Below are 27,111 nucleotides of genomic sequence, written 5' to 3'. Positions count from 1 at the left end.
TCTTCCAATGTCTATCCCGTTTGTCTTTCTGAGTGAGGATTGATCATCTGTACCCATTCTAAGGCAGAGTCTCTGTAACTGCTTACAGCTCACCATTTTCCTGCTACATGATGTGATGTTGTATGGTTCAACCACATACAACCAGTGCTAAGAACAGTATAGGAAATAGTTCTCTTTCAGACTACCACACATGTGAATGCTAGCTCAGCTTGGCTCACAACACTAGCTTCCCAGATGTGGAAACAAAATCCCATTTTGTAGCCTACACTGTCTTGCAGAAGAGACTGTATTTTCCTGGTACTTTGTTCCCTGGTGGGCATGCCTCTGGTCTCCCCGCCCACTCCCATGAATCTTGTCTTAGTTTCAGTCATGCCCCAGGGTTGCACACAGAACTCCCATATGACAAAGGACTGCATTTAAACACTTCCTGGAACACCGCAGAGTGATATGCAGTGGCCCCCTGTTACCCTGCTGCCTTCTCTGTGATTCCTTCTCCTCATTCTTTCCCTTCCAGGCTCCACACTCTCCTCCTACGACACGTCAGTCTCATTCTTAGTTTATAAGGTACTAACTCCACGACACCCATTTCCCTGATACACAGCAGAGCCCTTGTGAGACCAGGCATCCTTAAAAAGCAGTCTAGGCCATCACTGTGTGACCGAACACACATTTATGAAACATAATCTGTGGACAGCGTTATGACAGCTGCCAGAACTGGGAAAGAGTGTCAAATGATGACCTCAAATGTCTCTCTGCTGTGGAAGCGGGCATTCAAAAGCTGTGCAGCTAGAGAAGACAGCGCAGCGGCAGCTGAGGTGAGGGAGGCTGGGGGTGGATGATGAGTACTCTGTCACAGTGGATTCTAAACAGACTGGACAGGAACACATTTCATTCCTGAAAACATCTTTTAAACAGCCTTCTCTAGATGAAATCCAAAACCTACAAAATCCAAATAAATTCAGCTGTGTATGTCAATTACTACTTGTAGCTATGACTACGGTAATCACTGAAGGAATTTTTTATTAAAAATAAGATTGATTTTTTTTCCTAATGGTCACCTAAGAGGAAGAATGTTCTTAAATATAACATGCTGTTATTACTCAGAGATGAACTGAAAACAGCAAGATACAATGAAAATCTGAATAACAGATCATTTTATATGCAAATTGTTTTTCTAGAATCTACCATGGTCTGAGTACTTCACAAATTCCAGCTTTTGACTGTATGGCTTTTGCAAGTAACAGAGCTCCAGATTACTCACTCAGCAACATGTAATGACGGGCATAGGTTCCTTTATTTGCTTCTAAAAAGCTTAGTCTACATAGACAAATCCTCTAAACATAAAACTGTGGGATTCTTTGTTTTTAAAAGCTGAGTAGTATTCTATTATGTAAATGTACCACAATTTCTGTATCTATTCTACAGTTGAAGGAGATCTAGGTTGTTTCTAGATTCTGGCTATAACAAATAAAGCCACTTTGAACATAGTTGAGCAAATGTCTTTGCTATATGGTGGAGTATCTTTTGGGTATATGCCCAGGAGTGGTATAGCTGGGTCTTGAGGTAGCACTATTCCTAATTGTCTGAGAAAGTGCCAGACTGATTTCCAAAGTGGTTGTACAAGTTTACATTCCCACCAGCAATAGAGTAGGGTTCCCCTTTCTCCACATCCTCTCCAGCATGTATTGTCACTTGAGTTTTTTATCTTAGCCATTCTGATGGGTGTAAGGTGAAATCTCAGGGTCGTTTTGATTTGCATTTCTCTAATGGCTAAGGACATTTATTTTAAGTGCTTCTCAGTCATTCGAGATTCCTCTGCTGTGAATTCTTGGTTTAGTGCTGTACTCCATTTTTTAATTTAATAATTTGATTTGTTGATGTTTAATTTCTTAAGTTCTTAGTATATTTTAAATATTAGCCCTTTGTCTGATGTAGGATTTGTGATGATCTTTTCCCAATCTGTAGGTTGCCGTTTTGTTCTATTGACAGTGTCCTTTGACTTACAGAAGCCTATTAGTTTCATGAGATCCATTTATTAATTGTTGATCTTAGAGCCTGTGCTGTTGGTGTTCTGTTCAGGAAGTTGTTTCCTATGCCAGTGAATTTCAGACATTTCCCAACTTTGTCTTCTAATAGGTTTAGAGTCTCTGGTTTTATGTTAAGATCTTTGATCCACCAGGATTTGAGTTTTGGGCAGGGCGATAAATACTGTTTGCATTTTTCTACATGCAGATATCCAGTTAGACCCTCACCATTTGTTGAAGGTGCTTTCTTTTTTTCCATTGTATGGTTTTGGCTTCTTTGTCAAAAATCAAGTGCCTGTAGGAGTGTGGGTTTATTTAATTCTGTTCCATTGACCCACTATTCTGTTTCTATGCCAGTTTCTTGTAGCTGTTTTTTTTTTTTTTTTTTTTTTTTTTTACTATTGCTCTGTAGTATAACTTGAGATCAAGGATGTTGATATTACCAGAAGTTCTTTCATTATTTTTGGCTATCCAAAACAAAAGAATTGTTTTTGGCTATCCTGGGGCTTTGAAATTTGCAGGCAAATGAATGGAAATAGAAAAGATCATAGTAAGTAAGGTAACACAGACCCAGAAAGACACATATGGTATGTACTCACTTATAAGCAGATATTAAATCTATAGTACGGGATAACCATACTACAATCCACAGACCCAAAGAAGCTAAGTAACAAGGAGGGCCCAAGGGAGGGTGCCAGAATGTCACTCAGAAGTAGAAATGGAATAGACAGCAGAAGTAGATGAAGAGAGGGAACTGAGTAGGAGATGGAATGGGGAGGGAAATGAGGGTGGAGATCAGATGTGGGGAGAACGGGGGTGGGGGAAGGTTGTAGGCAAGAGGGCTGGGAACAAGAAGGGAAACTGAGTGGGGACATATCTTTGTCAAGCTGGAGGCCCACATCAGGGTAGGCTCCTGGGAGGATATGGGTGTGACTCTAGCTTAGACTTCTAAGAGGGCAGAACATAAAGACTGCAGTGATCACCTCCTGGCCAGGCATGACTAGTGGAAGGAGGGGAACAACCCACTGTCAAAACCTTTCATCCAAAAATTACCCTGCCTGCAAGAAGTGCAGGAATAAAAAGGGAACAAAGATTGAGGGAATGTCCAACCAATAATTGACCCAACCTGAGACCCAACCCACAGTAGAGAGCCAGCCCCTGACACTATTAATGATGCTCTTCTATGCTTATGCTTGCAGACAGGAGTCTAACTTGACTGTCATCTGAGAAGTTCCAGACAGCAGTTGATCGAGACAGACGCTGGGACTTGCAGCCAAGCATAGAGCAGAGCTGGGGGTGGGGGTGGGGGCAGGAGAGCAGTATTCCGTGGAAGTGTTGGGGAAATATGGAAGTACCTGGAGGGGACAGCATCCTCACAACATAGACAACTAATCCAGTCTTATGGGGGCTTTCAGAGACTGAGACATCAACTAAGGAGCATGCATGGCCTAGAACTAGGAACCTTGTACATATGTGGCCCATCAGCAGCTTGGTCTTCATATGGCTGGCCTGGCAAGTGAAAGGTGGACAGGAGGTGGCTATTTCTAACATGGACTCTATTGCCTGCTTTTAGATAACCTTTCCCTGACCTCAGGGGATGAAGATATGCTCAGGGGATGACTTGGCTAGGGAAGGTTAATATGGGGGGGGGGAGCTCTCCTTTTCTAGGGGGAAAGAGAGATCAAAAGGGAGAAGGGGAAAAAGGGAAGGGGGAGGGGTCCTAGGAGGAGATGAGGGAGGAGGCACCCTTGGGATGTAAAATAAATTAAAAAAGAAAAAGAAAAAATAACTGTGGGGTTCTTAAAAGGGTCTCTTCAAGATGGAGGAATGCTTAAAGCAATAGTTTCCAGTAAGGGCTGAACCTGAAAAGTCTTGAAATGCTGGGAATCACATGCAATCTTTCTGATGTAATGGGGGACCATAACAGTTTTTCTTTAGATGTCCGGGATAAGCCTGTACAGAGTACAGATTCATGGGCATCATTTCACACTTAGTTGACTTAGGTGACTTCCAGGGTCAGTGAAATGGCTCAGCCTTTAAAGGCATTTGCTGCCTAGCCCGACAATCTAAGTCCAATCCACTGGGCCACATGGAGAAGTCGAGGGCAGCTTCTTGTGAGTTGCCCTTCGATATCACACAAGCATCATGGCATCCGTGTTTGTCCTGAGCCTTACACACATAAGTAAACAAAAGAAATTTTTAAAAAAAAAATCGAAGTGAATTCTAAGAAAATGTGCTTTTAAAAGTATCTCAAGCTCTTACTATTTCCCACTCCTTGCATAAAATTCCATTCACTCTGCCCGACAGTTGGCCATCAGGCTCAGTATCTGCTTTGACAGTCTGCACGGCAGAGGCTTTCAGAGGCCCTCTGTGGCAGGTTCCAAGGTTGTTTCCTGTTTTCTTCTTAACTCCACAAGGAGAGCAACAGAACAAGAAAATTTGAACACAGGGAACTTCCCAGAGACTCATACTCCAACCAAGGACTATTCATGGAGATAACCTAGAACCCTGACAATGCAGCCACTTCTGATGAGAACTGATAGACTAAGATCAGAAAGAAGGAGAGGAGGACCTCCCCTATCAGTGGACTTGGGAAGTGGCATGCATGCAGAAAGGGGGGGGAGGGGGGACCGGGAGGGAAGGAGAGAGGGGCTTATGAGGGGATACAAAATGAATAAAGTGTAATTAATAAAAGTTAAATAAAAAATAAAAAAAGTATCTCAAGAATTTCCATGTTTGGCTAGAATTTAAAATTTACTAATGTCTTGCAAAATTGTAAAAAAAAAAATGCTCATTTTGTTTCATAACTGTAAAGTGCAGGAGTTCAAAACATAATGCAATTTCTTCTGTTGCATGGCAAAGACTGCCCAACAACCCCACATACAATGCCCAGGGCCACTTGAAAAGTGCCTGCTGGCCACACTACGCAATAGTGACTAAACAGCTTTGAACTCTCATTCTCAGAAAGGTAAGCCAGATGACTTCTAGACTGTCCTCATATGGGAAGCTTAACAACCGAACTTCCCACAGAAAGCATATCTATGACCAAGTGGCCAGCTAAGAAGACATTAGAATATAGCTCAGTGGTTGCTTTTTAATAAAATGTTCTCATTCCATCAGCATTAGAAAGATCTGCTTTACATAACAATATCCTCTAGGCTCACCTCACTTACATATGGGATCTAGAAACTTACTGCATAGGAGCACAGCATGGAAGGGCAGTTACCAGAGGCTTAGGATATGGGGAAAGAACACTGGCCCTCAAGTTCAAGCTGATAGTTAGAGAGGATAGATAAGTTCCTGTGTTCAGTAGAACAGCAAAGTGACTGTAATTAATAATAGTGTGCTATATATCCACAAAGAAACTATAACTATTTGAGGTGATGAATATGCGGATTTTCTGAGAATGTCTGAAATGTCAATTTGCACCCTATAAATATGTACAGTTATTTGTTAATTAAAAATTAGCTAAAACTACATGATAGGAAGATAGCTCAGCTGGTAAAGAGCATTTGTTCACCTGGTAGAGCTTATGCCAGGCTGGGAAGAGAGAGACAGGTTTATAGGGATCACTAGCCAGACAGACCTGGCAAGGTGAGCAGCAGGCTAAGGAGAGATCCCAAATTGGTGTACAACACCTGAGGGTTCATGTTCAAGGTTGTCCTCTGCCCCCCCCACACACACACATACACAACATAGAATTATAAAATGAGAATAAAACTGAACAGAAGATTATTGAAAGAGTTTCACATGACTCTTCAGAGCTCACCCGTCACAAGGAGGTCTCACATAAGATGTTTAAAAGTTTTGACACCCACGTGCAGCAGAAGCATCTCTCTGTACATATTGGTACAAGAAAAACACAAATTCATTCACAAAGGAGTACCAGTAGCTCTAAGCCTACCTTCTGGAAGTAAGAAAAATCTAAATTCAGAGAGATTGCAGTAGAGTAACAACTTCAAAAGTGAAAACGGCTAATTACTGACTTGATAAGGTTGGTACTTACCCATCAGAAATTACAAATTAAATTTACCTATTAAATTTGAGAACAAAGGATCTCTAGAAATGGCACTCGACCATTTCAGTATCCAGTGGAATAAAAGATCGCTGTACTGAAATTACAGAGTGCCAGGGCCTATCAGCTGATCCACTAGACTGGGGGTTAAGGAAATGGAGTGCTAGTTCACACCTAAGCATGTAGCTACAGCAAAGCACGTAACTCTTCAGGCCACAGTCTCCTCAAATTCAAGTCAACTGACTTCAATTCTAAAGTAAAGGAAGACATGTCCCTCTTTTAGAAAACGGACACTAAAATGCAGGCATGTAAACATACATGTAGCATGATGATCAGAGACCATAAGTGTCATGAGAAAGAGAAGCCCGAGACTTGCAGTTGGACACTACCTGCCTTGAGACAAAAGTGAAAGATGTGCGGAGTCCTCAGGATGAGGTGCCTACACAGGGGGGTTTAACCATGACCACAGTGGATGCTGGCAAGTGCTGTAAGACGAAGCTAGCCTGATGATGAACTTAGGGGACAGACCCTCACTGTCGCCGGTCCTCCAAAGGGACAGAGAACCCACCGCTGTGGAGTTAGGTTGAGCATGATCAACGACACAGTCTCTAAAGAGAAATACCCCAGAGAAGCAGTACCCTTTCAGGCTCACAGCAGTGGCGGAGCTCCGTGCCTGTCTCTTCCCCAGCAGGAGTAAAGCACTGCATCACTGCCAAGAACCCACAGGGACTAAAGTCCCACTTTCAGGAGTATTCTGTTGATGACAAGATTTTGGCTACACAACATATCAGTTGAAGCACTGCAAGACAACATGCCAGAGCATTTGTGCTGCTCAGCATAATTTGTTTCTAAATCTTCAATTATTTGCAGCTATTGTGTCTGGGGGACTACTGATGAGCTCAGATGTGTTCTTATTCTCCAGTGGTTTCTTTGAAGGAATCCTACTGTGATCCTTTTCCTTAACATGCACACAACAGACATCTTTTCAGAGATGGTTAAGTCGGGTTTGAAATTCTTCTAATTCCATTACTGTATTTAAGCATGCACTCAACGCTTACTTACTGCCTCATAATTCTACCCAGAGAACAAAGGCTGGCATTTGTTGTTGAATGAGAGACAAAGGGTTTGAAATTGCGAGTAATTTAAATAAGTCACAATTTGGTGTTATTTATTGCATTCATTCCCAGCAGGCCTAATTTAAGTACCTTTATGCTTTTCACGTTTTTTTCTTGTATGCTTTTCCTAGTGAGAAGGTGAAGTCTAATGCTTAATAATGTTCCTTAGGAATCCACACACAAGAGGCACAAAGGAAAATCATGAATTCAATTCAAAGACGGAATGCAGCTACAAGCTTTTCAGGTTCCGACAGTGACACACAAATTCTAATTCATTAGGCTTTTTGGCTCTTCCTTTTTCACTGAATTGTGGATACACAGTTGAGCTCAATTTCTGTTAAAGTGGCATAGCTGTGCTTTAGTCAATTAAAAGAAAATCAAGATTTGTATAAAAAGACTTAAATCTGTATTTTCTAAAATGCTGCAAATGACTACCAAATATATTTTATTAGCCTTGATTCAGTATAGAATCTGTTGTTAATCTTTTCCTTTTAACTTGTCTGATTATTGTAGATTGTATTTGTGGCTTAACTAACAAATTCTATTGGAAATTATAGCTTCACTATTTTCATGTACAAGTTGTATTTCATTCAAGACTTAAGATTCCTGCAGCAAGCATTAACATAATGTAGCAAGATTTTATAATTTTCCAACTGACTAGCAACCCTTGACAACCAAATGCTAAACTTAAATTGTAGAATAACTCAGAAAATACAAAATAGCACTGTCAAGGTTTACAACAAATACACTGGAAGTGTTTTGAAAATTGCTGGATTAGCTTTCTTCTTCATTTATAAAGCATATCTGTCAGATTTTCATGAACTTGGTCTCCAGTCTCCCTTCTTACAAACCTGTTTAATTAGGTTTAACAGCTGTGTACACTTCAGAACCAGAAAGATTTTTTTCCTCCCTTGAAATACTTAATCTTTTCTTGAAATATGATTTTCTGAATATATTTTTAAGAAGCAATGGACAAAGAAAAATCTTCTAACTTAGAAACACCAGCAGCTTCAAACACTCAGCTATGTGTTCAGTGGATGGACAGTTTATTGATTCCCAAGCTACCAGGAAATACAAGGCCCCCTGGGGCATGAGCAGGCCTTTGCTCTTCAAAAACAAATAACCCCATAGATGGAAAAAGAGTTAGTAAACTGACACTGCATAGACAGAAGGCTACAGAATACTATGAAATAGAATAGCAGTGCTTGCCAGAGCTTTTGGGATTCAAACGGATAGCTGTCGCCCAGAATTGAGACCAATATAGTAATGACACCCAGTATGTTCAGCGCCTGTAAAGTCAAGGGTACCTCCTGTCACTACACATCAAACATAGTTTGACTGAACAATGATATGTATCTGTGGTTTAAAAAAAAATCTGAAATCCTGGCTACAATCAAAAGTAGATGCGTATGAAAAATAATCAAAACAATATACTCTGGAGGTTAAAACTAATATAGGAGCAGCAGCTAACCATACAATTTCACAGTATCCCAATTCTGAGAATCCCTCTTCCAGGTTCTCTCTTCAGCTGTGCCAACCTGACCATGGCAAAGGAAAACAGCACTCTTTAGGGTTTTCTAACAGTGAGGTCTCAGACGTAGGCTCATTTGCCTTTCTTTAGAGTTTCTAGAACTTTTCCCACTTGTATCCCCTTTTCATGCAATCCCGGGTATATAGGAGTATAAAAGAGGCAAACATTTTAAGCATTTATTGATAACAAATCATAAAATTTATTTTAAAATAATTCTTTGGTATGCATGTACGCTTTTCATGTAAGAGCAAAACAATGAGAGTAATGTGCTGTTGTTGTTGCTGCTTTGGTACAAGTATTTCTACATAAAGAATCAAATCTCAGCTGCACACTTGGTACTGCAGGGTGCAGAGGCGCCTCAGTGTTTTCAGGGGCCACCAGGATTTTGGCTTTACAACTGTCGATGCTGTGAACACGGGTTCACATATATACACGGTACAAAACAAAAGGAGTATTATTTTAGGTCACTTCAGAAAGTTTCTTAATCTCAAGCCAAACCTCACTTAATGATCTCTTTACGAAACTTAAGTCAACAACTAAATCAATAACAATGATAACGATAATAAAGCCTACTGAGCAGGGAGGGAACATGACAGACTTCCTTATCTGGAGCCCTCCTGGTCTCAAGAGTTCTTCTTCACTTCCTCTCTCCATGTTCACATTTCCTTATTCTTCTTAGGTATGAGATGAGTCACTAGCTATGGGTGGGGATGCTGGTCTGGCAGCCCGCCTCCCCAACGTAAGCCTCCCAAGACCTAAGAAAGGTTCTGTCCACTCAGAGAACCAGCAGCAGCACAGTCGTTGGGAACGGAAGGCGAGGCGTTGGAGACAGCATTCTTTAGTGTCGCACAGCACGGCAGAATGCATAGTGCGAGATGCACATACCATGTTTTCAGAAGAGTTGGATGAAACATGACATAGAGAGCATTGCTGGATCATCTCGGACTCACAGTGTATTTGGTTGTGACTTGATTTCTGCGTTTGTGTGTTCAGAAAGCTGTGTGGTTAAGACGTGCAGGTTCCACACTCAGCTACCTGTAAGAGCCTCAACAAGGTTGAGAAGCAAGGCGTCCTCGTGCGGTGTGTGGCAGATGCTCGGTTGTTACCTGTTTTGTGTGCACATTTATGAAGGAGGAAAACCAATTCTTTCTCAAGACCACCCTAATGGAAAGCTACAGAACACTGATGGTTCAAATGTTTACCTTCCATCTTCGGGGGAAGGTGGCACGTTCTCGCCAAGCTAATGGCAAGCTCAACCGTGTGAACTGTTTAAGGCAAAAAACATATGACTAGAAATAATACATGTCACATTAAAAGGTATTGAAATACATCCCGGACTATTAAACCCTGACAGCCGAGGCCCTGAGTGAAAAGTCCAAGGAACTCATGGCATACATAATATGCAGTGGGGAACAAGCCCCCACTAACTGAAAGCCACGAGCTCTGGTTGTTTGTTATTGTAGAGAAAATGAGCCTAGCTGGTTGACATGGGCCTTTTCAACAATAAACAAGCATAAATAAATGCTTTCCCTTTGTTACCCAGGGACAAACCCAGCAGCACTTGGGAGGCTGGAGAGAGAATTGAAACAGATGGCAGAGACTCTGTTCTCCACCACTTCGTTTCCTTAACCTTCAGCGATGGAAGGAACTAATGCTCAGCAAATTAGAGAGTTTACATTTTTAAAGATAAGGACTTGGGATTGATACTAATTGGACTAAGTTGAAATATTTCCAAAATAAGTAGGGTCGTTTCACAGAGTGATATGGAGGATTAAAGTTTTATGAATATTGCACAGAGCTTTCTACAGTCATTAAATTTGACAAATATGCTAAAATTCTCAACATGCTGGATTTCTTAGGCAGGATTTTATGTGGCTCAAAAAAAAAAATGTGTTGTGGCCCCTCATCTCAGGGAGCTCACAGGTAACAAGAGGTTTGAATAGCCACCTCTGATCTAATTACATGCATGGCATACTGTATGTTCAAAAAAAATTACTCTGGAAACAGAGTAGACAAGGGTCACTTCATAAAGATGAGGACACAGGATCTTGTCAGAAGGAGGGGGTAGAAAAGACTCTGCTAGCCACAGGCTAAAATATGGCCACAAATAGAGAGTGTGGGAGTATATTTTAAGATTTATTTTTAACTGTGATGTGTGTGTGTGTTTGTGAATTGGTATGTGAAATGAATACAAGTGCCTGCGGAGGCTGTTAGTCTTCTGCTACTGTAACCACGCAGTGTCAGCTTCCTCACACACACACATCTTTGAACTCATGTGCCAGTACATCTGCTGGATATAGCCCTAGAAATAGAGTTGCGGAGTAGGAGCTGGCCAGACAAAACAAAACAAAAGAAGAAAGACAAAAGAAAGGTTGTTTCCTGCAAAAAAAAAAAAAAAAAAAAAAAAAAACAGTGGTGCCCAAAAAAGGCAAGCAGCTGCCAGTACACCACAAGCCACGGCAAGGACACAGTGAGGAGAACGTGGCTCTATTTGTGATAAAGAATGTAGACACCATAATGAGACAGACTGAAATGGTCATTCTTGTGGAGGGGGAAGTGTTGGGTTGGCAAGGGTAAAAGGGAAATCAATCAGGGTACAGCCATAGTCACTGTCACCTCCACTGGTAACCCTCTAACCTGCTTACTCACCTCAGTTGCCTGTTGTGCTCTGCCCTTAGGAAGCTCTTTGATGCACCTCTAAGATGCTTCAGAACAAAACAACTGCCACAGTGAACATCCTGCTTCTGTACTCTACAATGCACAAGCACTCTTCCCTGGGTTAATCCTACATGATGTGGGTATTGGCCACTTTCCCTTTCTCTGCATAGCAGTTCACTATCAAAGAGCTTAAGAGCTGAGAGGTATATTTAAGATCATCTAGTTCCCAAATCCTCAAATGCTTTCCACGTTCTAAAACCCGGAGATGATAGAGAAGGTAGAAATGACAAAGTGAACTAAACCCACCTCCAAAAACACCTAGTGAGTGGAAGTGTGGTCAAGACCCAACACTTTCCATTAGGGAAGTAAGAGGACCTGACACCAATGTCCTCTGGTGTCAATGACACCAGACCTCCTACCTCAAACCCCTCACTGGTAGTTTAAGGCTAAACAAGGCAGGAGTTGCAATCAGTCTGGAGACAGCTATGAGATTTTTGATTTACATGTTCAGATCATCCTGTGGGAAGGAAGTGCCATTTCTACTGACAAAAATGGCTGCAAAGCCAGCTCAAATTCAGCCAGTGAGAGACAACACCAAAACAGGTTAATGAATCCCAGTGTGTCCAGCAACCTAGAGGGCTTCCAGGACTCCCTGTCCAGGACATGGCACTGTTCTGGAAGTGAGAGTCACACATTCTCATTTCCAACACGTCTCAAGGGGATACAGATGCTTAGGCCAGGGACCACACAGTCTATAAGAGCAGTAGCCTCTACCTGAGAATTAGCATATATGTGTGGTATTCTAAAGTATTTTTCTAGTATTTTCTAAATTTAAAATATTGAGAAAACAATGGAACAAATATTATAGGGTATTCTAGCAGAGGAATTCTAATTCAGAACAGGGCTATCCTGACAAGAGATCACATCCAAAGGCTTTTAGGTCTGTGTGATCCCACTGGAATACAAGTATGCCTTTATTCCAGGAGACAGAGGCAAGCAGATCTGAGTGCAAGGATAGCTTGGGATAAAGCAAGTTTCAGGTAAAGAAGAGCTTAGGCCCAGGCATAGTGGTACACGCCTTTAATCTCAAGCAATGAAGGTAAAGTAGTTCATAGAAAGGAGGACCTGTGCTTGAAAGAATACCTAAGTGAGTGGCAGGAAAGGTGATGAATCAGAGAAAGATTTGACAGGATAGGATATGCCCAACTCTCATGAGAAGAGAGAGGAAAGGGAAGCTACTTAAGGATGCAACATAGAAAAGGAGGGAGAGAGCAGGCAGTTTTACAGGGACAGTAATAGAGAGACAGGTTACATAGACAGAACTCAGGTGAAGACCGAATAAGTCAGAGAAGGAGGAGGAGCCATGAAATTAGAGCAGATTGCTACAGTTAATCTGAGGCCAAGCAGAGCAATTCAAAGGTAGAGAGAAAAGCTAGACTGAATAAGTCAGTTGGGAGAGGAATCTGAGCCAGACAGCTGAGTTAAAGGAGCCAGCCCAGAGCTCAGTAAAAACTAGAATGGGTGAGCTTATTAAGCAGTAAGTCTCAGAGGCTGAAAACATTCTAGGCCTAGGTTAGATTGTACAGAGGCTAGAAGCTTCCAGGACTAGGCCTAGGTTAGCAGAAAGAGGCAGATGAATAAAAGTTACTTTTATATATTATCCCTTCTATATGTTTGTAAAAGTCAGCAGCTCAGCATCAACTCACTAATAATTGGAAAGCCAATTGTGGAGGTATAGAATATATGCTATGTTTTTCAAAATTTGTACACCATAGGCCTAAAGCCATGAAAATGTTTGTATATCCCACTCTTTTAAATAATCCTGAAAATTAATAAAACCACAAACAAATCACAAACTAGGAATATATTTGATCTAAACATGACAAGGAGTTAAAATACTTAATGTTAAGACTGACAAGAAGACATTAAATGCCATCTTTGAAAACATACAGTTCTGTAGCAGGTCTCAGAAAGGTTAGTAAACTAGTACCCTGCATGTTCCTAGCAGTAACGAGAACATTTGGATGAAAGTGGCAATGACCCAATCCCTCCCTCCCTCCCCTTTTCCACACATGCTCCTCCCCAAGTCCATTGACAGGGGAGGTCTTCCTCTCCTTCCTTCTGATCCTAGTCTATCAGGTCTCATCAGGAGTGGCTGCATTGTCTTCCTCTGTGGCCTGGTAAGGCTGCTCCCCACTCAGGGGGCAGTGATCAAAGAGCAGGCCAATCAGCTCATGTCAGAAGCCGTCCCTGTTTCCATTACTATGGAACCCACTTGGACAGTGATCTGCCATGGCTACATCTGTGCAGGGGTTCTAGGTTACATCCATGAATGGTCCTTGGTTGGAGTATCAGTCTCAGAAAAGACACCTGTGCCCAGATTTCTTGGTTCTGTTGCTCTCCTTGTGGAGCTCCTGTCCCCTCCAGATCTTACTATCTCCCCCTTCTTTCATAAGATTCCCTGCACTCTGCCCAACGGTTGACCATAAGTCTCAACATCTGCTTTGATACCCTGCAGGGTAGAGCCTTTCAGAGGCCCTCTGTGGCAGGCTCCTGACTTGTTACGTTTTCTCCTTTTGATGTCCATCCTCTTTGCCTTTCTGAATGGGGCTTGAGCATTTTAGCCAGTCCTCCTTCTTGATTAGTTTCTTTAGTTGTACAGATTTTAGTAGGTTTATCCTATATTATATGTCTAATATCCACTTATGAGAGAGTATATACCACGTGTGTCTTTCTGCTTCTGGGATATCTCACTCAGGATGATCTTTTCCAGTTCTCACCATTTACCTGCAAATTTCATGATTTTCTTTTTTTTCCCATTTTTTTTAATATTAGTTACATTTTATTAACTCTGTATCCCTGCTGTATCCTGCTCCCTCTTTCCCTCCCAATCTCACCCTCCCTCTCTCATCTCCTCCCTGCCCCTTTCCAAGTCCACTGATTGGGGAGGACCTCCTCCCATTTCATCTGACCCTGGTTTATCAGGTATTTTCAGGACTGGATGCAAAGTCCTCTTATGTGGCCTAGCAGTGCTGCTCCTCCCTCGGGGAGGGGGGGTGGAGATCAAAGAGCCCACCATTGAGTTCATGTCAGAAACAGTCCCTGTTCCTCTTGGATACTGAGCTACCATGAGATACATCCGAGCAGAGGTTCTAGGTTTACATCCATTCATGGTCCTTGTTTGGAGAAACAGTCTCATAAAAGACCCCTGTGCCCAGATATATTTGTTCCTTGTGGAGCTCCTGTCCTCTCCAGGTCATATTAACTCCACCCCCTTCCCCCTTTTTTATGATTCCCTGCACTCTGCCAAAGGTTTGGTTATGAGTCTCAATATCTGCTTTGATACACTGCTAGGTAGAGTCTTTCAGAGGCCCTCTGTGGTAGGCTCCTGTCCTGTTACTTGTTTGCTCCTACATCTAATATCCATCCCATTTGTCTTTCTTTTTTTTTTTTTTTTTTTTTTTTTTTTTGCTTTACGGAAAATTTATTAAAACATTCCAACAGTGTATTACTTTTTCTTTTCAACATCTTGCTCTGCAGCTTCCTTCGCCCTTTTTGCTAGGATGCCAAAGAGCCGGGCATTGGCCCGGGCCATGCGAAGACTGGCAAAAGCCTTGAAGTTCTTCTCTTCTTCTGTGATGACTCTGGCTTTCTCCTTTTTGTAGACATTCCAGATGGGCATCACAGGTCCTGATAGCTGGGTGGCTAATTTAAGCTCTTCAGCAGAACTATCTCCCTTCTTGGGAGCAGAAGGCTTCCTGGGGAAAAGTATGAGCTTGGAGCGGTACTCCTTCAGGCGCCACATGCTGGCCTGTAGTGACTCAGTGGACTTGTTTCACCTCCTTGGGTCCACAGAGATGCCAATGGTGCGAGCCATTTTCTTGTGGATACCAGCCACCCGAGCTCTTCCAGGCTGAAGCCCCTGCCAGCTCGGACCTTGGTGTGGTATCGGACTGTAGGGCACCTTACTATGGGACTGATGGGACCAGACGCGGGACGAGGGGCAATGCGGCGCGCTTTCGCCTGCCAGGCCTTGCGCCTGCGGATCTTGCGTGCCGGCTGGTTGAACCAAGTGTCCACTCGCCGCTGCCAATCCTTGTGGTAGTGGGGCTTCAGGATCATGCCATTCCGGCTGGGCACCATGGCTGCCTCCCGTGCAGGAGAACGGCCGAGCAGAAAGGCCCCATTTGTCTTTCTAAATGAGGATTGATCATCGTACCCTGGGTCCTCTTTCTTGTTTATCTTCTTTAAGTGTATAGATTTCAGTATGTTTATCCTACCTTATAGGTCTATATAAGTGAGTATATACCATGTGTGTCTTTCTGCTTTTGGGATACCTAACTCAGGATGATCGTTTCTAGGTCCCACCATTTGCCTGCAAATTTCATGATTTTCTTGTTTTTAATTGCTGAGTAATATTCCATTGTGTAGATGTACCACAATTTCTGTATCCATTCCTTAGTTGAGGGGCATCTGGGTTGTTTCCAGCTTCTGGCTATTACAAATAAAGCTGCTACAAACATGGTTGAGCAAATGTCCTTATTGTGTACTTGAGCATCTTTTGGATATATGCCTAGCAGTGGTATAGCTGGATCTTGAGGAAGCACTATTCTTAATTGGGTGAGAAAGCGCCAGATTGATTTCCAGAGTGGTTGTACAAGTTTACATTCCCACCAGCAAAGGAGGAGGGTCCCCCTTTCTCCACAACCTCTCCAGCACGTGTTGTCAGTTGTTGATCTTAGCCATTCTGATGGGTGTAAGGTGAAATCTCAGGGTTGTTTTGATTTGCATTTCCCTGATGACTAATGATGTTGAACATCTGTTTAAGTGTTTCTCTACCATTCAATATTCCTGTATTGAGAATTCTCTGTTTAGCTCTGTTCTCCATTTTGTAATTGGATTACTTGATTTGTTGCTCTTTAGCTTCTTTAGTTCTTTATATATACTGGATATTAGCCCTCTGTCAGATACAGGGTTGGTGAAGATCCTTTCCCAATCTGTAGGTAGTCATTTTGTTCTGACTACTGTGTCCTTTGCTTTGCAGAAGCTATTTAGTTTCATGAGGTCCCATTTATTGATTTTTGCTCTTAGAGCCTGTGCTGTTGGTGTTCTGTTCAGGAATTCAGATGGGATAAATGAAAGCCTCCTATTCGCAGACTTGAAGACAGCGCACAGGGACACTTCCCATGGTGTGGGCTGAAGTTCTACCAGCTCCCTTCTTAATTTCTTTCTAGTTTATTTATTGCTAAGAACATCACAGGCTTTAATAATAAAGAAAAGTAATATTTTTTGAAAGCCATGAGAGAATACTGGGGCTGAAACATCAATTTAGGGTTCATTTCAATTTCCATCATGTAGCAAGCATTCTCTTGATTTTAATGATAGTTGTATTCTAGCCAATTCAGAATTGAAGCTTAATTTACATAATCCCCCAAAGACAGCCTCAGAATTCCTTTAGAGGTCACCTTCCTCTCCATTGCGTATACCAACTTCTAATCTGTTCATCCTCTCCTCTTCTGTTGTCATACCCCCATGCTTTGGTCAAGCTTGCTGCTCATTATACTTTCATCTCAAATAGACAATCTTTCGGTTTTGGCTTTCCATCCTGCTAAACTCCATTCCTGCATGTATTACGTGTTCCTCTTCATGTTATAGTAAAAGATTAAATAGTCATTTATTTTTTGATGTGTGTAAAATTGAAATCCAGACTCCAGAACTGCTCTTTGGAAGTCTCAAAGCGCCTAGAGGGGAAGCAGTACGGGACCGAGCATTTTTTACCTCCTGCTCTGGCTGCATATTAAAATGAGAGTACTGCAGCCTGCTCAGCGAGGAGAATTTATTTGTGTAATAAGCAAAGTAGAGAAACTCCCTGTTTCCCAGGTGTCCTGCAGCGGAGCACAAAGTTAATGGCCTGCTAGTTAGCACGCCTCGAATATACAACTGACTCTTCTGAAATGAAATATCAACAACTGTCAGTCTTCTTTTATATATATATATATATATATATAAATCAATCCTTTTCGCTCAGATTCTCATTTGAATCACAACCACTGGGATGCGCAATATCAAAATCCTACATGGTTTCTTTCAGTGAGAGATACTGAGTCCCTGATACAGCCTCACTTTAGAGGAGAAAATTAGGACACTCTTAGCTTAATGAATACTTTATAATTAATAGTTCCATCAACAAATCTTTCGATTTTGCAAAACAGCTAAGAGCGTGGATTTCAGAATGAACAGTTAGAACATGGGATCACTAATACGGGAGAGTAAGACATTGTTGTAGACATAGGCTTTCTCCCAGTGAGCCAGACCACATCAGAATGCTCTCCATAACAGCAAATAAACTGAAGGATTATGTTACTTTAAAGAGGTAACTCTTTCTGCGCTGCTGGCTTGGCCCGGTGCATACAGACTGAGTTATAACAATAACCAAAGGATAGCTGCCATTCTAATCAATGATCCGGAGCTAAGAGGGACAAACAGCTAAAAATAGCACTGGATGCCACTCCAATATAAGTTGCCTACGGGCAGGTCTATTCCTTTTGTATTAAAAAGAGACTCGCTGGGCACTGAAGTTTAGTACTCTCTTCTTTGAGCTACTCCCCATTTGAAGCTCACTTGTGCAGTTCTTGAAGTATAACTCTTCTTGCCCAGCTCAGACCCAGAATCTCTTTTGTGCAGGTGGGCTCACACGGCTGCTGGTGTTTCAACAATCAACATACTCCCTTGGCCCATGTAACACCAATGGATACATGATGTTCTTCTAAACTATTGGCCACAGTTAGATGCATGGTCTGCGCTTGCTTTCGATTTTATTAAAGGAATAAAAGCCAACACTATAGACTAAGGGTCAGCAAACTGTAGCTCACAGGCAAAATGTAGGCCTATAGCTGCTTCCAGAAATGGTGTTTTAGAGGAAATTTCTTTTCCTATAATCTTTCTTGTTACAGTGCCAGAATTCAATATGTTTTCCAGATACCATGGCTTATAGAGCTGAGAATGTTTAATCACAGGCCTTTCATTAAACATATGCTGATCACTGATACAGAAAAAAAGAGAGAATAGAAAGTGCAGTTGTTTACAAACATGAAACTCTATGTAGGAAAACGAAGGTCAAGAGCCAAACTGAGGCATAGGCTGCATTTGAACACTCACGGTGAAAATTTTTAAGTAATATTTTTCTGAGATTTCTGTTATATTGATGGCATCACTGCCACCACTAACGTTATAAGGCTTTTCTGCTGTGCCTTCACATCTGTAAGTCATATTGTTGACTCTAAGCAATCCTGAGCTCACCTTTGTGGATGGTGTGAGATACAGGTGCAGTTTCCGTGCTCTGTGGGTGGATATGCGAATTTATCCTTGTCCTTTCCTGTCAGGTCTTCTTGGCGCTCCCCTCAGAGCTCAGTTGAATGTCTATGTGTGGGCTTCTTGTAAACCTTTTACTCTGTCCCATTACTCCCCATGCCCGCTTCCAAGCTCTTAGAGCACAGACCCTCACGCTGTCCCTCTTCCCCCCTCGGACATCAGTCCATCCTCTCCCCATACAGCTTTCTCTGGAACAGATTTAAGCAGCCACTCTGTGATGCAGTGGCTCTTCTCACTCCAGGCTGCAAGAGGTTTATGATCCTACCTAATGTCTGCCCCTTGGCTCTTAGGGAAAACCAGACTAAATAATAAAGCATGGCATAGAACTCCCTGCTACGAACTACAGAAAATAAGAAAATTCATTTGTCTTCCATGTTTCTGAAGAGAAAATGAAGGGGATGTCGCTTTCCCTCAGTGCCCTTCTCATATCGGACATGGCAGCTATCTCGCCTACTGTCTCACTTTGAGCTAACTTTCTTACTGAACTCCTAGCCAGGAGATGTGAAGTGCTTTCCTACTTCAGAGCTCCCCCATGCTGCCTTTGGTACACTGTTCTATCTCTCCTAACATTCTCCACCTCAAGGCCTGGTGACGACCTACTGGTCAGAAGGCGCTCTCTCTGAAAAAAAGCTCTCCAAAATAGGAATTTTATTCAGTCCCTCTCTTAAACCTGATCCATCTGACCTGCCCCTCCTATATAAAACATGCATTCATATCGTTAATTTAATTATTGCAGCACTGCAATAATTAGCAAGTCAGGAAGTCTGATGCCTTCACCTTTGTTCTTTCTCGAGATGGTTTCAGCCACTGAAGATACGAGGCTGGTGGGAATGTGAACTGGTCTGGCAGTTACAGAAGACATCATGGGGCTTCTCAGAAAACAAAAAGATGATCAGAGTAAAGTCTCCCCTATCTATATCAAACACACCACTAGACCCCCACAGCACACAGGAAACTATAGGATCACTATAGATTGTATCAATCCCTAAACGAAGCGAGTGTTTTCCTACTCATAAATATCTATGCCTAAGTTTAACTTATAACTCAGTTATGACAAGATATTAACAAGAATAATGAAAAATAAAACACAACCACAATAGTAATTTATAATGAATATCAATTATATGGGTATTTTGTCTTCCAGAATATTGTTTTACATTTATCTTTTCCTCCAGGAGGCACTTTATGGCTTCTCTTCGACATATCTAAACTGCCGCTATTAGTCCTGCTGTATTTTGTGACCATCGATTAAGAAAAATAAGGATTACTTGAACAGAGTTGATGCTGAAATAGTTGACTTGATAACCGGCAAGGCAGCTCAATAACTAACAGGCGCCAGTGTTTGCAGTGTAGACGTGCTGACTAAAGGAGGAGAGATGGCTTGCGTGTGGTGGAGGAGGGTGCTGTGACAGTCTCCCATGCTGGAACACACAGAACCTAACCGTCAACCACTGTGTGCAGACTTAGATAGGGAACATATTCCCAGTTTGGTGACTGCGTATAACTGAAGCCAGAGTCTCCACTCCAGCTTAGTGGAGTGTCGAGCCAGGGAAACTACTGCTGAACATGATGGAGCAGGGAGTGAGTTTTTCAGGATTTCTCTAAAAGAATTAAAATGAGAACTTAAATTACTTATTCGTGTTCATTAAATACTCGTCACAGTGGGCATGGTGGTGCGTGCCTTTAAACATAGTATTGGAAGGCAGAGGCACGCAAATTTTTGTGAGTTCAAGTGCAACCTGGTCTACATATGTGTTGATCAGGGTTCTTTGGAGGAACAGAGCTGACAGGTTAAATACATATATGGGAATCATTACAGTGGCTTACAGACTGTGGTCTAGCTAGTCCAACAATGGCTGTCTTCCAGTGGAAAGTCCAAGAATCCAGTAGTTGTTGAATCCACAAGTCTGGATGTCTCAGCTGGCCATCAGTACACACTGGAATCGGAATCCCAAAGAGGTGGGCTCTAATATCAGTGAATGGAGAGTAAGGGAAAGCAGGCAAAATCTGCAGCTTCCTCCTGCCATGTCCTTTACATAACCTGCCACTAGAAGGTGTGGCCTGGATCAAAGGTGGATCTCCCCATCTCAAAAGACTAAAATGAAAGGTGGGTCTCCCCACTTCAGATAATTTAATTAAGCCCCGCCTCCTTACAGGTGTACCCAGCCAGTTGGGTTTCACTTAATTCTAGATGTAGTCAAGTTGACAAACTGGAGTAACCATTGCAACGTGGGAAGGTCCAGGCCAGTCAGGGCAGGGCTGTATGATAAAACCGTGTAATATTCTCAAATGTAAAACAAACCTAAATATCTGTCAACAGATGGGGAGATAAAGAACATGCGGTTTATGTTCAGCCTTAAAGGAGATGAGACTCCCGCATGAGCAAAACCACAGATAAACCTGTAGTAGTTCATGCTAAGTACATTATGCTCGTCACAGAAGCATGAATATTTCATGACTACACTTCTGTGAGTCATCTAAAATCATTAAGCCCTTAGAAGCAGATTGTTGGATGGTGGTTACCTGGAGCTGGGGGAAGGGAGAAAGGAGCTGCTAACTGAAGGCTGTAAGACTATTTCAGCCATGTGAGATGAGCACTCTCGGTCAACATGACTACTCGGCAAACTCAACAACTTAAGAGGGGAGGCCACAAAAAAATAGTCTTCCCATAATAGGATATCAATTCATGCTTAATTTTCATACAGTGCTAGGGTTCATAAAATATGCAGCAGGTATATATTAACATGGCAATACATAAATCATTTCAACAGAAACAGCAAAATAGTTGATATTCTGAAGTGGGCAAAGAAGGCATTCTACGAGGCTTTGGAGAAGCCAAATAGAAAGCTGATTCATAATAACTGTGTTGAGAGTGTGTTTACGTTAACAAGATATGGGTACATTATCGTATTTGCTCTTCAGATCAGTCCTGAAAATGGACAGGTAAGTGTGTCAGACTTGTAGAGGTCAGTAGCTGCTGATGTCATACGGCTTGAAAAACAAAAAGGCTGGACTGACACTTCATGTCCTGACTCCATGTAACCCTCACACACCAGTCATCGTGCTGGGAAAAGTACCTATTACCAAACTGTAAGACTGTAACCATTTAAAAGCACTCATAATTAACGCAGTCAATATTTTGAATGGGTATCTGTTTCCTGACCTGAATTTTTCCTCTGGTGATTTCAAAAAAAGTTTTCAACGGTAAACTTAAACAGGAGTAACAGGACTTGCCCAGGTCGGAAGGGCTGTCTGTTGCTTAGCTATTTTATTCAGGCTGAAATATTTTTCTTAAGTTCTGTTTCAAGAAAATATTTTAAAAGGCAATCTTTTGCGCATCCTACAGTGATAATTACACTTATATGTCTTTTCAAAATATTTGACAGCTTACATTACTGTGGGTAGAAGAAAAAATAAAAATCAATGTTTAGTTCAAAGTAGTGCACAAAAAGTTAGCATTCTCTATTTCAAGACAGAATTTCTATTTGGCTTGGAGTTCACATCGTTAGAAAGGCCTAGTACTAAGAAATGTGACTGAGTCAAAGTGAAGGAGCTCAGTTGTTAACTACCCATCTCTGGGTGTGATTGCTTGCTACGAGGGAACATCAGAGCTCATCACATGTTATGTACGTATTGGAGGATGAGGAATGACATGCTAAAACCAATCTGAGAGAAGTAAAAGGATTCCCAATCAGAGCATCAAGAGTCAGAAACTGATCACTGTGTCTTAGAGTGGTGAATCAGTGAGATGTGAGTGAGGGCCCACAAGATATGACCATCTCAGGCTCCATGCTCCAGAGCTGTTTCTTAATTAGGTTAAGCCACTGCACTTCCTCCCTTGGACACAGCACCTCACGCACAGCCTATAAAGGATAAGATGCCTGTGAGGTAAAATCATGAGCTTGATGGGAACAATGTCAAGTATGCAGAGGTTATTCATTTCACTTTCCTTCATCCTAATTTTCTATGAGTAGTTTATCCAGATTGCATACCACTGTGTCCCAATAATATATCCATAGACATTTTATGTATGTTATTGCTAGGAACGTGATTTAATAAATAATTACAAAATGCATTATGTGAGATACACTAGTGTGTTCTGGTTGTAAAATACACAGAAACTATATGTCCTTAAAGAGCATCTCAAATGTGTCTACAGAATATTAGAGAAAAGAAAAGCTATTATACAACTATCTTTCTCATTCTTTCAAGGTCCTTTTATGAGATGTAGATTAGAAGTATAGATAACAGATAACAGATATGAATGTCTACAGGCATGATTAAAGATAAAAGAAAAAAAAGAAACTTCTCTTCTTGTCTCATATGTTTCAGGAGTAGCTGAACTTTCCATAACAAGCATGCAGTACTTAGGAAGGGAACTGAGATCCTTCCTCACCTCCTCCTTCCACCAGTTTGGATCAACATAGCCCTGCTCCTCAGGCCCACTCCTAGCCCACCCACCCCTCACTAGTCTCTGGAGGCTTTAGCGCATCTCTGCCATGATAATTCTCTTGTTATACTGTATCTCATCTGTTGCCACTGTTGTCTTGCTGTAAACTTTAAAAAGGGTTCATATAGGTTTATAAAAAATTACCTGAGACTTTTAGCATTTCTAACCCTGAATCTCATTAGCGTCTGGAAAGCAGTAAATACAAAGCGCTCATTAAAGAACAGTTAAATGACAACTACAGCAACAATCTAGCGTAAACACACACACTATATCCTGGGCTTCGTACTAATCACATTATATTATTTATTTCACGTGATTTTCCAAGAAGGTTCTATGGGGTATATGCTATGATAATGTTAAGTTTACAGATGAGGAGAATTAGTTTTGTAGAACTAGGTAATTTGTCAAGGTAACATGGTAAGAGGCACTTCTGGAATCTAAATCAAGACAGTTGGAATCCATTGTGTATGCCCACAGCCTCTCTGTCACACTGAATGAATAAAAATGAAGCTTTTGTGCCTAAGGACGAGCACTGCTTTAGAGACAGGAGACATTAGAACACAAACCTCTTAGGGAAACCACTGGCAGACAGGTGGTATGCCAGCACAGTAATAAGTGCCACCAGAAGAGCAAAAAGCAAGCACATCTCAGTGGTTTATGGACTTCCAGCAAGTGTCAAATTTCTAAGGTCAACATTCAAATATCATATTTGCTATATGCTTCATATTGCCTCATACTGCTAAATTGATAACAGGAATAATTCTGAGATAAAAATTAAGGTCAACATTGTAAAAGCCCCCTTTCTCAATTTCTCTCTCTTATGATTAGGAAAAAATACCTATTTGCATTTTGTATTAGCAACTTCATTTTTATGTACCAATTCAACAATACCAATATAAATAATACCCCAGATCCTAATTTCACAAAGGCAAGGATTGTCAACAAACTTATAATTCTTCTGTAATGAAGTCAACACCTTTGCACTGCAGTAATAATTTCTATACTAGGTTAACTGAAGCCCTAGGATCTATTAAATAGCATCACTGGTCAGAGTCTAGTGTTAAATTAGAATGTACAATGCCACTGTGGTTACAGAATAATTCATAGATCAAGGTCAACCAGGCTAAAGGAACTTGAAGTTTTTCGAAAACCTTCTGCTCAAGTTACCAACAACTAAGGACAGGATGTAAATACTCTCTCTTCTTTCAGGAACCCTCCACCCTGATCCCAGTTGAGACTATCAATCTATTAGCTTGCGTGCTCCAAAACACTTTATCCAGAAGTCTTCAGAGTCCTGAACACAAGCTTCTTTTCATATATTCTTCCTTTCGAGACAGAAGGCATCCCTAATTCCTAAATTACAGAAAAATACTAAAACCCATGTACGCTCTTCAAGGCCAGCCACACAGACACATTAGGGTTCGATTATTCTGAGCTGGTACACCAACCACAAAGATGTTATTTAAAAAGCATTACTGTGGAAAATCCAATTCAGTTCTGTTTTTTCTTATAATGCTTAACCATTTGTTGGCTTATCCACAGTCTGATAGGCCAACATCAATTTCCATATCTTCAACAGTCCACTTAAAATCAACAGCTTCATAATGTTTACTTTCTAGTGAGTCAATGGACTATTATTTTGCTAATACAAGAGTTATTTTTAATAAGTGATGATGTTTTGGTGTTTTCTAATACAGTCTTTCGACTTGGAAGCAATTATCATGTAGATGTTTTTCAGTGAAAAAAGGCCCATGATTGCCTGCCTTCAACTGTTCTGCAAAACTGTTTGGTTTGCAGGCAGCCTTGCACTGGATCCTCTAGCAGAAAGTGACTATGGTGTGGGCAGGACCCAGGCCCCTTCATCTTGCTCCTTCCTGAAGCCTTAGAAGTCCCTCTGCTTCTATGGACACTTTTCAGGGTTCATCTGAACAAGGAAGGCCGGGAACAACATACAGTCAAACTATGTGGAGCAGATGCTGAAGCAGACTATACTTCATGCATCAGCATTATGGCCCATCTTGGCAGTTGGGCCAAGTATTTTAAAGGATTTTGAGGATTATGAGGATGATCCCAGTGCACACCTAACATTGACCTCTTTCCCTCTCCAGAATGTCATGGTGTAGGTGATAAATTGTATGGCTACCCTGGCCATGGGGACTAAGAAGAATCCATGTGTTTCCTCCATTGACATTTCTAACTGCAGTAGAGAACTCCAGATTCTAAGAGAGAGGGCACCATACAAGGCCTCGCTCTGATTCGCCAGAGAAGATGTGTGAAGCAGACACCCAGCTGTCCCTACAAGCAGGCAGAATGGATGCTTCAGTTATTTCAAATGTGGCTGATTCATGTTAATAGGCTGCATAATGGGGGCAGTTTTCTTCATTTTATGCTTTTCTAAAACACTGTTTTTGGGTTTTTTTTTTTGAGTCATAAAAAATAATATTAAAGAGCAAATAGCTATGGTGGAACTAATAAGTATATCTAAATATTACTTTCATTAGCTTCTCACTGTTACTGTCATAGATAAGCATACACAGTGCAGTCACCATTATAAAAATAAATATTTTCCTAAGAGCTTCAGAGAATCTAAAAAGTCACCTTGTGATTTTAACTAATGTTGACTTTAAGACACAAAATCCAGGCCCCTCAGAGTCTCCTCATTTCCAATCATAGGAATTGGCTGAACTCACTGAACAAATACTTCTAACTCTATATTTTATTTTGTCAATATAAATCATAATCAGTGGGTTATAAATAATGTGACTGCTTTTATCTGGGTCACTGGAAATAAATCAAAGGAGTCATCATGCATGCCATAAACAAAGGCACTTAACTATTCTCATGAGAAACTTGACTGCACTTTGTCAAGAGAGAAGATTCGGAGTATTTTTCAGAGTCAGTCACAGTGCTGCTGTCTAATCTTTCTACACAGAAGACAGCAATTCTTTAAAATACTGAAATCAAGCTGAAGTCCTTGCCTGAACCCACAAAGCTGTGCAAACCTCTAAGAACTTACCTCTTACTTCAACTTTCTTCTTTTTTTAATTTTAATTTTTATTAATTACAATTTATTCACTTTGTATCCCCCCTGTAGCTCCCTCCCTCTTCCCCTCCCAATCCCACTCTCCCATGCCTTAACCACCCATGCCTCTCCCCGAGTCCACTGATAGGGGAGGTCTTCCTCCCCTTCCTTCTGATCCCAGTCTATCAGGTCTCATCAGGAGTGGATGCATTGTCATCTTCTGTGGCCTGGTAAGGCTACTCCCCCCTCATGAGGAGGTGATCAAAGAGTAGGCCTATCAATTCATGTCAGAGGCAGTCCCTGTTCCCATTACTATGGAAACCACTTGGACACTGAACTGCCATGGGCTACATCTGTGCAGGGGTTCCAGGTTCTACACAATGGAATATTACTCAGCAATAAGATAACTTTCTTCTTTTATGTGCTGGCTTCCTGCAAGACCTTGAACTCTCACCTAATTTATAGCCATCTCAGGCTTGCATTAGCTATTTCTTTGGTTTGATTGTCTTTCCTCCTTTACTGTGGTTCACTGTTTCCTTCCTCTAATTTCCAAATCTTAGAGAAGTCTGCAGTACATACCTTACCAAAAATCCATCCCTCTTCACTTCCACTTCTCAACCTTTCTTGCCTATGTATGTTCAGCATAAATACATGCACTGTTCATTCCCACCAACAGGAATGTATGCAAATAAAATTTAAATGTCTCTTTTGTTCACTTAGGTCTCTCTAGTACCCAGATCATTAAATGAATGGGAGTAAGGCTCACGGGGTGTGCAACCGCTTAGAATTGAGACACTTTGTTGTCACTTACAAAATTCATGCCTAAGAAACATGAAAATGAGTTATTTAAAATCACTCACAGACATACAAATCATGTTTTAAGTATAGAGTTGTGTGTTGAGCTGCATTGCTTCATGCAGGGCAA

General features: G+C 41.4%; 1 protein-coding gene and 1 pseudogene across 2 annotated transcripts in view; both read right to left on the bottom strand.

The window, feature by feature from the left end:
* Immp2l (inner mitochondrial membrane peptidase subunit 2) overlaps positions 1-27,111 on the bottom strand; it is an 829,626-nt gene that overhangs the window by 260,101 nt on the left and 542,414 nt on the right. The gene's annotated exons all lie outside the window — the stretch shown is intronic.
* Positions 13,512-16,643, bottom strand: LOC110550395 (large ribosomal subunit protein eL13-like; annotated as a pseudogene).

Source organism: Meriones unguiculatus, chromosome 1 (assembly GCF_030254825.1).
Source record: "Meriones unguiculatus strain TT.TT164.6M chromosome 1, Bangor_MerUng_6.1, whole genome shotgun sequence".
NCBI lineage: Eukaryota > Metazoa > Chordata > Mammalia > Rodentia > Muridae > Meriones > Meriones unguiculatus.
Note: the sequence above shows the minus strand (reverse complement) of the source record. Positions and strands in the feature narration are given on the sequence as shown.